This window comes from Glycine max, chromosome 9 (genome assembly GCF_000004515.6).
Source record: "Glycine max cultivar Williams 82 chromosome 9, Glycine_max_v4.0, whole genome shotgun sequence".
Classification (NCBI taxonomy): domain Eukaryota; kingdom Viridiplantae; phylum Streptophyta; class Magnoliopsida; order Fabales; family Fabaceae; genus Glycine; species Glycine max.
The window spans coordinates 27,137,771-27,149,122 of NC_038245.2; the positions used below are offsets into that span (position 1 = coordinate 27,137,771).

General features: G+C 40.9%; 1 non-coding gene across 1 annotated transcript; it reads right to left on the reverse strand.

Annotated features, from left to right (window-relative positions):
* Positions 1-10,439: 10,439 nt before the first annotated feature.
* LOC112997971 (small nucleolar RNA R71) lies at positions 10,440-10,546 on the reverse strand. The gene has a single exon (XR_003263017.1). It is a non-coding gene; the product is annotated as a small nucleolar RNA R71 (small nucleolar RNA).
* Between the last annotated feature and the right edge of the window lie 806 nt (positions 10,547-11,352).

An 11,352-nucleotide genomic window follows, 5' to 3' on the forward strand; every position in this document is an offset into this window, starting at 1 on the left:
GTCAAGAAGTTTGGGATGGAGAATGCCAGCCATAAAAGAACACCTGCACCTACTCACTTGAAGCTGTCAAAAGATGAAGCTGGCACCAGTGTTGATCAAAGTCTGTACAGAAGCATGATTGGGAGCTTACTATATTTAACAGCTAGCAGACCCGACATCACCTATGCAGTAGGTGTTTGTGCAAGATATCAAGCCAATCCTAAGATAAGTCACTTGACTCAAGTAAAGAGAATTCTGAAATATGTAAATGGCACCAGTGACTATGGGATTATGTACTGTCATTGTTCAGATTCAATGCTGGTTGGGTATTGTGATGCTGATTGGGCTGGAAGTGCAGATGACAGAAAAGCACTTCTGGTGGATGCTTCTATCTGGGCAACAATCTTATTTCATGGTTCAGCAAGAAGCAGAACTGTGTGTCCCTATCTACTGCAGAAGCCGAGTATATTGCAGCAGGAAGCAGCTGTTCACAACTAGTTTGGATGAAGCAGATGCTCAAGGAGTACAATGTCGAACAAGATGTCATGACATTATACTGTGACAACCTGAGTGCTATTAATATTTCTAAAAATCCTGTGCAACACAGCAGAACCAAGCACATTGACATTAGACATCACTATATCAGAGAGCTTGTTGATGATAAAGTTATCACACTGGAGCATGTTGACACTGAGGAACAAATAGCAGATATTTTCACAAAGGCATTGGATGCAAATCAGTTTGAAAAACTGAGGGGCAAGCTGGGCATTTGTCTGCTAGAGGAATTATAGCAGCTACTGCTATCTGAACGTGCTCAAACGTCTCACTTAACATTAATAGCACGTTCACTACTAAGCCAAAACAAATTCGACCGTTGCTTCACACGGCCCTTTACATTCCTCATTCAAACTTATAATTTCGTGGTAATCTCGTTTTCAGCATTCCCCAACAGCTCTCAGAAATTTGCGAAACCATTCCAAACGCTCTGCTTTTCCATGGCTACCTCACCAAAAGAAACTTCAGCTCCTGGTTCACCCTCTGTACCATCATCCCCATCATCCACCAAAGCACCATCAATCCAGGAACAACCTGAATTCCATATCCAACCCATACAGATGATTCCTGGTCAAGCCCCTGTTCCTGAAAAACTGGTTCCCAAACGACAACAGGGAGTGAAGATTTCTGAAAACCCTAGCCCTGCAACAAGTCCTAGGGAAGTAGACCTGGAGATGGATAAGAAGATCCGCAGTATTGTGAGTAGCATTCTGAAAAATGCGTCTGTCCCTGAAGCTGATGAAGATGTTCCAACATCTTCCACCCCAAATGCTTTTGTGCCTGATGTTGAGAAAGATGTTCCAACATCTTCCGCCCCAAATGCTGAAGTCCTCTCTTCCTCCAGCAAAGAGAGATCAACAGAGGAAGATGATCAAGCCGCAGAGGAGACTCCTGCACCACGGGCACCAGAACCTGCTCCAGGTGACCTCATTGACCTAGAAGAGGCAGAATCTGATGAGGAACCCATTGCCAACAAGTTGGCACCTGGCATTGTGGAAAGACTACAAAGCAGAAAAGGAAAAACCCCCATTAAGAGGTCTGGACGAATCAAGACTATGGCCCAGAAGACAAGCACTCCAATCACTCCTACCTCATCCAGACGAAGCAAAGTCGCAATTCCTTCCAAGAAGAGGAAAGAAATTTCCTCATCTGATTCTGATGATGATGTCGAACTAGATGTCTCGACATCAAAGAGGACCAAGACATCAGGGAAGAAGGTGCCTGGTAATGTCCCTGATGCACCATTGGACAACATCTCATTCCACTCCATTGGCAATGCAGAAAGGTGGAAATTCGTGTATCAACGCAGACTTGCCTTGGAAAGAGAACTGGGAAGAGCTGCCTTGGATTGCAAGGAGTTCATGGACCTCATCACGGCTGCTGGACTGCTGAAGACTGTCACCAAGTTGGGAGATTGCTATGAGAGTCTAGTCAGGGAATTCATTGTCAACATTCCCTCTGACATAACAAACAGGAAGAGTGATGAATATCAAAGAGTGTTTGTCAGAGGAAAATGTGTTAAATTCTCCCCTGCTGTGATCAACAAATACCTGGGCAGACCAACAGATGGAGTGGTGGACATTACTGTTTCTGAGCATCAAATTGCCAAGGAAATCACTGCCAAACAAGTCCAGCATTGGCCAAAGAAAGGGAAGCTGTCTGCAGGGAAGCTAAGTGTGAAATATGCAATCCTGCACAGGATTGGAGCTGCAAACTGGGTACCCACCAATCATACTTCCACTGTTGCCACAGGGTTGGGTAAATTTCTGTATGCTGTTGGAACCAAGTCCAAATTTAATTTTGGAAACTATATTTTTGATCAAACTGTTAAGCAGTCAGAATCATTTGCTGTCAAATTACCCATTGCCTTCCCAACTGTATTATGTGGCATTATGTTGAGTCAACATCCCAATATTTTAAACTACACTGACTCTGTGATGAAGAGAGAATCTCCTCTATCCCTGCATTACAAACTGTTTGAGGGGACACATGTCCCAGACATTGTCTCGACATCAGGGAAAGCTGCTGCTTCAGGTGCTGTGTCCAAGGATGCCTTGATTGCTGAACTCAAGGACACATGCAAGGTGCTGGAAGCAACCATCAAAGCCACCACAGAGAAGAAGATGGAGCTGGAACGGCTGATCAAAAGGCTCTCAGAAAGTGGCATTGATGATGGAGAAGCAGCTGAGGAAGAAGAAGAAGCAGCTGAGGAAGAAGATGATGCAGCAGAGGATACAGATTCAGATGATGATGATGATTCTGAAGCCACCCCATGATCATCAGACCTTTATGTTTGTTTTGCTTTTTACTTTTAAGGGGCATGTCCCTTTGAACAATGGTTACTATTGGTCTGTAATATTTGCACCTTAAGCTCATGCATTCTACTTTTGTCAAATTCTGTCTAAAAAGGGGGAGTAATAGTTATGCATGATTTGGGAGTAATGGTATTAATATGTATGCAATAGTAGCATTATGCATGATGTATGATTTTGAGAAGTAGGATACGATGTATGCATGATTCATGATTTTGAGGGGGAGACTGCTGCTGATGATGACTGATGTAAGCTACTAGTAGCTGATAGAAGATGCTGCAGTAAGAGCATGAAGACAGGGGGAGCAAAAAGCTGATGTCACATGAGATGTCTCGACATCCTGGAAAAGACTAGTAGCTGATAGAAGATGCTGCAGTAAGCATGGAGACAGGGGGAGCAGGAGCAGAAAGCTGATGTCACGTGAGATGTCTTGACATCCTGGAAACGACTTGCAACTTGTCTAAACTACAGATTCCGCTGTGCTTGATTACTCTGATAATGAAAGTTGCTGATCCACTTGCATAACTGCTCGTACCTGCTCAGGAAGTGTCTAAGTATGTTTTAGACAAAATTTGCCAAAGGGGGAGATTGTTAGTGCTTAGCTCTACTGAGTTTTAAAAGATTGGCTAAGATTTTGTTAAAACATAAGCACTTAGACAATGAAGGAAAGCTGGAGTTGCTGCACATGATGTCCAACGTTATGTCAAAGAATAAGATCGGGCTGCACAATGCACAAGGCAAGATGAAATGTCAAATGAAGAGTTGAAACTGCAGGATTCACGATGTCGGATACAATGTCCAGGACATCCTGCCTGAAAATACTGGAATTGCTAAAAGCATTGAAGCTGCAGGATTCACGATGTCGGATACAATGTCCAGGACATCCTGCCTGAAAATACTGGAATTGCTAAAAGCATTGAAGCTGCAGGATCCACGATGTCGGATACGATGTCCAGGACATCTGGCCCGAAAATACTGGACATATAAATCTGTTATATCTTTAACAGATTATTGTGCAGTTACGATGTCCAGGACATCTGGCCCGAAAATACTGGACATATAAATCTGTTATATCTTTAACAGATTATTGTGCAGTTAGCAAGAGATTAGATGATCTATCTTTAGGAACGAATTAAAAGATAATTAAAGTTCGAATTACAAACTAGAGGAGTTCGTTCAGGGAATAAAGATTAAAGATAAAAACTAAAAGATCAAACTGTATCTTTTAGATCTTTAAGTGCAGATTTTCAGGAAAATGATAGATCTCATCCAGCATCAAGAAGTTGCAGCCCAGAAACGCACACTGCTATATAAACACGAAGGCTGCACGAGTTTTGTACCAAGTCCGGGATTGAAGAGTTATTTTGTGAGTTTTGGGACTTGAGTCTTTTGTGAGCCACCTTGATGGTACCCTAACATCAAGTGTTGGACCTGAGTGTGTAGAGTTGATCTCTAGTGTGTAGAGTTGATCTCTTGTGTGTAGAGTTGATCTCTATAGTGTGTGGAGTTGATCTCTATTGTTCAGAGAGCAATCTCTGGTGTGTATTTGATTTGTTTGTAAACACGGGAGTGTGATTGAGAGAGAGTGAGCGGGGTTCTCATATCTAAGAGTGGCTCTTAGGTAGAGGTCGCACGGGTAGTGGTTAGGTGAGAAGGTTGTAGACAGTGGCTGTTAGACCTTGAACTAACACTATTTTAGTGGATTTCCTCCCTGGCTTGGTAGCCCCCAGATGTAGGTGAGGTTGCACCGAACTGGGTTAACAATTCCCTTGTGTTATTTACTTGTTTAATCTGTTCATACACTCAGAGATAATCTGCATGTTCTGAAGCGTGATGTCGTGACATCCTGTACGACATCTGTCCCCAGGATCAGAATTTCAAACGGTCTTGGAAGTCAGCACTCAAGAGCGCATGACGCTCGAGCAAACAAACCAATTGCTTGCACCCACATTCCAGTGGAAGCAAAGATGTAATTATGAGAGGATGAGGGACAAAGATGTCAGATTTATCCATTTTATTTAGCATTGTAACTATGGTTTACAATAATGGCATAAACTTGAAGATCCTGATGAGTCATTAGAGACATCTAACAACAGCTTCCAAAATTGGCCCATGTGTGGTGTCGCTCGTTAGTGTTAGGATTCAACAAGCGATTCTCCTCAAATTTCAGCCAGCCCACATCATTTAGACTTTGCACCTTATGCTTCAGGGTCATACAGTGCTCAATGGAATGCCCTAGGGCTCCTCCATGATATGCACATGTTGCGTTCAAGTCGTATCCTCGGAAAAATGGAGGTTGAGGAAACCTAGCAGGGGTTATGGCTACCATTGAATTATCGAGTAGATATGAGAGCATGTTTAGCATATGACACCAGAATTTGGGGTGAATTCTACATGATTTTTGCTGCAAAATTCCTTTTTGGTTGGTGTTTTGGTTCATGCTAAAGGTGGTGTTTAGCATTGGTTGTGGGGTAGACAGGCTTTGTGGTTGATTTAGAGATGGCCTTTGTGGATGACTGGGTGGTGGGTAGTGAGAAGGTTTTGTTATTGGCTGAGTAATGCCATTGTTGGGTTGGTGGGAAACTTGGCTGTATAGGAATGGCAGTCACAACATGGGTTTCTCCCTCATTCTCACCTTCTTCACTTGCTCTTGTTTTTTTTGCATTTATCAAAGCATGATGATCAGATTTGCCTCTTTTTAGACCCACTTCGATCATTTCGCCAGCGAAGACCAAATCCGCAAAGCTTGAAGGTGTGTAACCCACCATTTTCCATAATAGAACACTAGTAATATGTCTACTATCATTGTTATTATTTCTTTTTTCGTCATTAAGGGAAACACTTGGGCTGCCAGATCCCTCCACCTTTGGGCGTATTCTTTAAAAGATCCGTGACCCCTTTTTGCACATGTTCTGTAGTTGCATCCTATCCAAAAACATTATACTGACACTGCCTAACGAAGGAAACCATTAGGTCCTTCCAAGCATGGACTTGGGAAGGTTCCAAGTTAGTGTACCAGGTAACAGCTACCCCAATAAGACATTCTTGGAAGGAATGTATCAGCAATTCCTCATCTTTTACGTATGCCCCCATCTTCCTACAATACATCTTTAGATGGTTCTTGGGGCAAGTAGTCCCCTTGTATTTGTCAAAGTTCGACACCTTGAACTTGGGAATGACCATGTTTGGGTATTAGGTGTTGGATCGAGTGGCCTCATAATAATTAAGAAGGGGGGGTTGAATTAATTATTCATAAACCTTTACTAATTAAAAATTTACTCTTCTAAGGCATTTACTAAATTGTTAAGAGAATGAGGAGTAGAAGAGAATCTTAACAGAAAGTAAAAGCGGAAATTAAATGCACAGCGGAAAGTAAAAGAGTAGGGAAGAAGGAAACAAACAAACAAGAGTTTTTATACTGGTTCGGCAACAACCCGTGCCTACATCCAGTCCCCAAGCGACCTGCGGTCCTTAAGATTTCTTTCAACCTTGTAAAAATCCTTTTACAAGCAAAGATCCACAAGGGATGTACGCTCCCTTGTTCTCTTTGAAACCCTAGTGGATGTACCCTCCATTAGAACTGATCCACAAGAGATGTACCCTCTCTTGTTCTCAGTCAAACCCAAGTAGATGTACCCTCTACTTGTACCACAAAGGATGTACCCTCCAATGTGTTGAGACAAAGATCTCAGGCTATTAAACCTTGGATACTTTGTGAATGGGGATACAAAAGAATTCTCAGGCGGTTAGTCCTTCGAACACTTTTGTATTAGGGAAAGGGAAGAATGAAAAGAATTCTCAGACTGTGTCGTTTTGAATTCTTTGACAAGGGAGAAGGGAGACACAAAAGAATTCAGGCGGTTAGTTCTTCGTTCTTTTGGAAAAGGGAGAAGAGAGACACAAAAAGAATTCAGGCGGTTAGTCCTTGGCGAATTCTTTTTGGCAAAGGGAGAAGAGAATGAAGAAGATGAATAGCACAAGTTTTCAAGGTTTAGAAAAACCAGAAAACTTCATAAAGCTTTTGGTACAAAGAAGAAGAAGAAGTTCAAAGAGATTCAAGGCTTGTAAAGGATTGTAAGAAATTGATTGGAAAAGTATTCAAGATGCTTGAAATGCAAAACAAAGCTTTTCTTTTATATACTCTTCATGTTTGGTCAAGACAAACATTTAGAAGAGTTATAACTTTTAGAAAAACTTAAAACCAGTTTGAAAAAGTCAAAAACCTTTTGAAGAGTTACATCTTTTGATTTATTCAAAAACAGTCTCTGGTAATCGATTACCAAATTAGTGTAATCGATTACACAAAGCTTTTGTGTGAAAGGATGTGACTCTTCACATTTGAATTTGAATTTCAACGTTCAAAGGCACTGGTAATCGATTACCAAAACATTGTAATCGATTACAACTTTTTGAAAATAATTGGAACGTTGTAAATTCAATTTGAAAACTTTTTCAAAACAATTTTTCTATTGGTAATCGATTACAACAATCTGGTAATCGATTATCAGAGAGTAAAAACTCTTTGGTAAAAGGTTTTGTCAAAAACTCATGTGCTATTCAAAGTTTTGAAAAACTTTTTAATACTTATCTTGATTGAATCTTGAGTCTTGAATCTTGATCTTGATTCTTGATATCTTGAACCTTGAATCTTGATTCTTGTCTCTAGACTTTCTTCTTGAGTCTTGAATTCTTCTTGATTCTTATCTTGAACTCTTGAATTGTTCTTGATTGATCTTTGATCTTTTTGTCATCATCTTTTGTTATCATCATTGTTATCATAAAAACACCTTTGAATCACCTTTGATTCACCATGAAGCTTTGCTTCTACACTAGGAACAACTCTTCTAGGTTAGCAAAGGCATAATCTTCACCTCCTTCAATGGCCCCGAGCCTTTCCTCTAGATGATCCAACTTTCCCATTTCTGTCATAGCATGAGGGTTTTTACTTGTTGTGAAATGCAAGAGGTGTAGCTAGGGGTGATACTGAGGGCCCTCCAAAGGGTTTTGTAGGGGTGATGTGCCATCATTTTCTTCTATTTTCTAAACCCTTTTTGCACCATTTTAATTATTGATTGGTCTTAATTGTCAATTAATTAGGCAGTTTTATTATTTGGGCTCATTTAGCTAATTTGATGTTTTTAATCTAATTTCAGGAATTAATGAAACATTGGGCTTAATCCGGATTTTGGTTGTGGACTTGAAGAGGGAAAATAAAGCAGCGCTTACCTTAGTTAATTTCTAATTAGGAAATTTTGCAATTTTATTTTATGTTGTTCAGTGTTTATTTCGTTTTGGGCCAGAGTATTGTAATAGGGCCCAGTGACTTTGAGTGACTCTTTTTAAATAACTGCCTTGGGATTCGTGCAGGGCATTCTGTTATGCTATTTTCATTATTCAGAGCTTTGGTTTTAGGTTTTCACGTTTTTCTGTTCCCTTGTTACGGTTTTCGTTCTTAATGCAAATTTCCGTTTTCTGCTTCTAATTACGAGTTCATTCTTGCTTCTTCTTCTACTTTCATTTACGTTTCTGCCTCATTTACGTTTCTGCTTCATGTTTCATTTGCGTTTTCTGCTTAAATCCATGGAAGGCTAGATTTTCTGGTGTTGTTTCCTTTTGAGGACGAAGCCCAACTCTCTTTGAGGTTTCGCTTGTAATGTGGTTCCCTGGCAGTTCTCCCTTCACCAGTTATCCCAAATTCGTGAATATTAATCAGTGCATGCTTCGTGTTCGATTAATTGCCTCTCAGCCTAACTTGCGTTCATGCTTAATGGACGAAGGGCTAACTGGTGTATGTGGTGCCTAATCACGTATTGACAACCCTAAGTTGATTTTCGCTTAGTAAATTGAAATAGGGTTGGATTAAGTGGTTGACTGTTAGGGACGAATTCTCCATAACCCAGGATAAGAGAATGGCTTCTGAATCAAAGGAAACAACCCATTTTTAATTTTAGTAGTTTCGTATTCTAGTTTACTTGTTCTGCTCTTTAATCACAAAACAAACAAACCCCCCCCCCCCCAATCGTTACTGTTACTGCAAGTATATTATGAACAATTGGTGTGTCACTGCTCGTTGGGAAACGACCTAGGATCACTTCCTAGTTACTGCATTTTCATGTTTATTTGATTCGGGTACGGCCTCGATCAAATTTGGCGTCGTTGCCGGGGAGCAGTGTCCAAAGGTTCATAATAGCTAGCTAGTGTTGTGTGTTTAATCCCTTCGTGTTTTATGTTTAATTGTTAGTATTGTGTTAGTATGTGTGTTAGTGTTGTTTAGTGTCCTGGTATTTTGTTTAGTGTGTGTTCTGTTTCAGTTTTCCCATTAAGCGTTTCCCCTGTTTCAGTCTTGGGTGTTTTGCTGTGAATAGTGTTTTGCGACCGACTTAGCGACCATTTTTGCGTGCGGCAAAACAGAGTAGTAGTAGAAATCAATTAGAGATGGATTTTAGCAACCACCCATGCTGAATTATTTGTGATTTTTTGTTTTAGTAGCTAGGGTTGTTATTTTTGGCTGAATTTTTTTGTGGTAACTTGTTTTAATCCATATTTTGTGGGAAAAATAGCTAGAGCCTTTAGTTGGGTCAGATTTGAAAGTTCCAAAAAACTAGCAAATTTTGTGTTTGTCAAAACTTCAAACGGCCATAACTTTTGCTCCGGTTATCAGAATCGCAATTATTATATATGCATTTGGGGTAGAAAAAAATTTGCTACGCCATAGTAGTCGGCCATAGGCCGGCTGAGGTCTCCATCGTCCAAAAAAAGCGATTCTGTCAAAAGTTTTTTATTTTTCAAGTTTTATTCACTTATTTTTCTTAACCCACCAATTTTAGCTTTCATAGTTAGACTTTGAATTTTTGTCTGAAATATTTTGTGCTATCTTCTCATCATTTTATAAGGTTGCTCACAAAATTTCAAGTCATTTGGATATCATTTGAGGGTAGCTGTAGTTCAAACCTGCACCTTTATTTACATGACAAGGCAACTAGTTGTGCATGCTGAATGTAGTTTATGACTAGAGGCAATCCATCTGACTTACAACCCTTTGACCCTGAGATAGATAGGACATTTCATAGATTATTTAGGCATCCTTTTATACATTTTGATCATCCTGAGCATTCCATTACTGGTGAATCTGTGCATTCTGTTATTGGTGATTTTGAACAGCCTGATCTTGAGCATTATAATTTTGAGCATTCTGATTTTGCACATTCTGAGAACATGGCACAACCTCCACCCTGTGAGAGGACTCTAAGGGAAATTGCTGCACCTGATTTCACCTACGAAAGCTTGTGCATCCAATACCCTGATGAGGATGTCCTATATGTTCTTAAAACTGGACTGATTCATTTGCTTCCAAAGTTTGATGGCCTTGCAGGTGAAGACCCGCACAAACATTTGAAGGAATTTCATATTGTCTGCTCCACCATGAAACCCCCAGATGTCCAAGAGGATCACATATTTCTAAAGGCTTTTCCTCATTCTTTGGAGGGAGTGGCAAAGGACTGGCTGTATTACCTTGCTCCAAGGTCCATCACAAGCTGGGATGACCTTAAGAGAGTATTCTTAGAAAACATTTTCCCTGCTTCCAGGACCACAGCCATCAGGAAAGATATCTCAGGTATTAGACAACTCAGTGGAGAAAGCCTGTATGAGTACTGGGAGTGATTTAAAAAATTATGTGCCAGTTGCCCTCACCATCAGATTTCGGAGCAGCTTCTTCTCCAATATTTTTATGAAGGACTCAGTAATATGGAGAGAAGTATGATAGATGCTGCCAGTGGTGGAGCCCTTGGAGACATGACTCCTGCTGAAGCCAGAAATTTAATTGAGAAGATGGCTTCTAACTCCCAGCAGTTTAGCGCCAGAAATGATGCCATAGTCATTAGAGGAGTGCGTGAGGTAGCTACAAACTCAGCTACATCATATGAGACTAAGAAGCTTGAAGGCAAACTGGATGCATTGGTTAACTTGGTAACCCAGCTGGCCTTGAATCAGGAATCTGTACCTGTTGCAAGGGTTTGTGGTTTGTGCTCCTCTGCTGACCACCATACAGACCTTTGCCCTTGCATGCAGCAACCTGGAGCAATCGAGCAGCCTGAAGCCTATGCTGCAAATATTTACAATAGACCTCCTCAACCTCAGCAGCAAAATCAACCACAGCAGAACAAGTATGACCTCTCCAGCAACAGATACAACCCTGGATGGAGGAATCACCCTAACCTCAGATGGTCCAGCCCTCAGCAACAACAACAGCAGCCTGCTCCTTCCTTCCAAAATGTTGTTGGCCCGAGCAGACCATACATTCCTCCACCAATCCAACAACAGCAACAACCCCAGAAACAGCCAACAGTTGAGGCCCCTCCACAACCTTCCCTCGAAGAACTTGTGAGGCAAATGACTATGCAGAACATGCAGTTTCAGCAAGAGACCAGAGCCTCCATTCAGAGCTTAACCAATCAGATGGGACAATTGGCTACCTAATTGAATCAACAACAGTCCTAGAATTCTG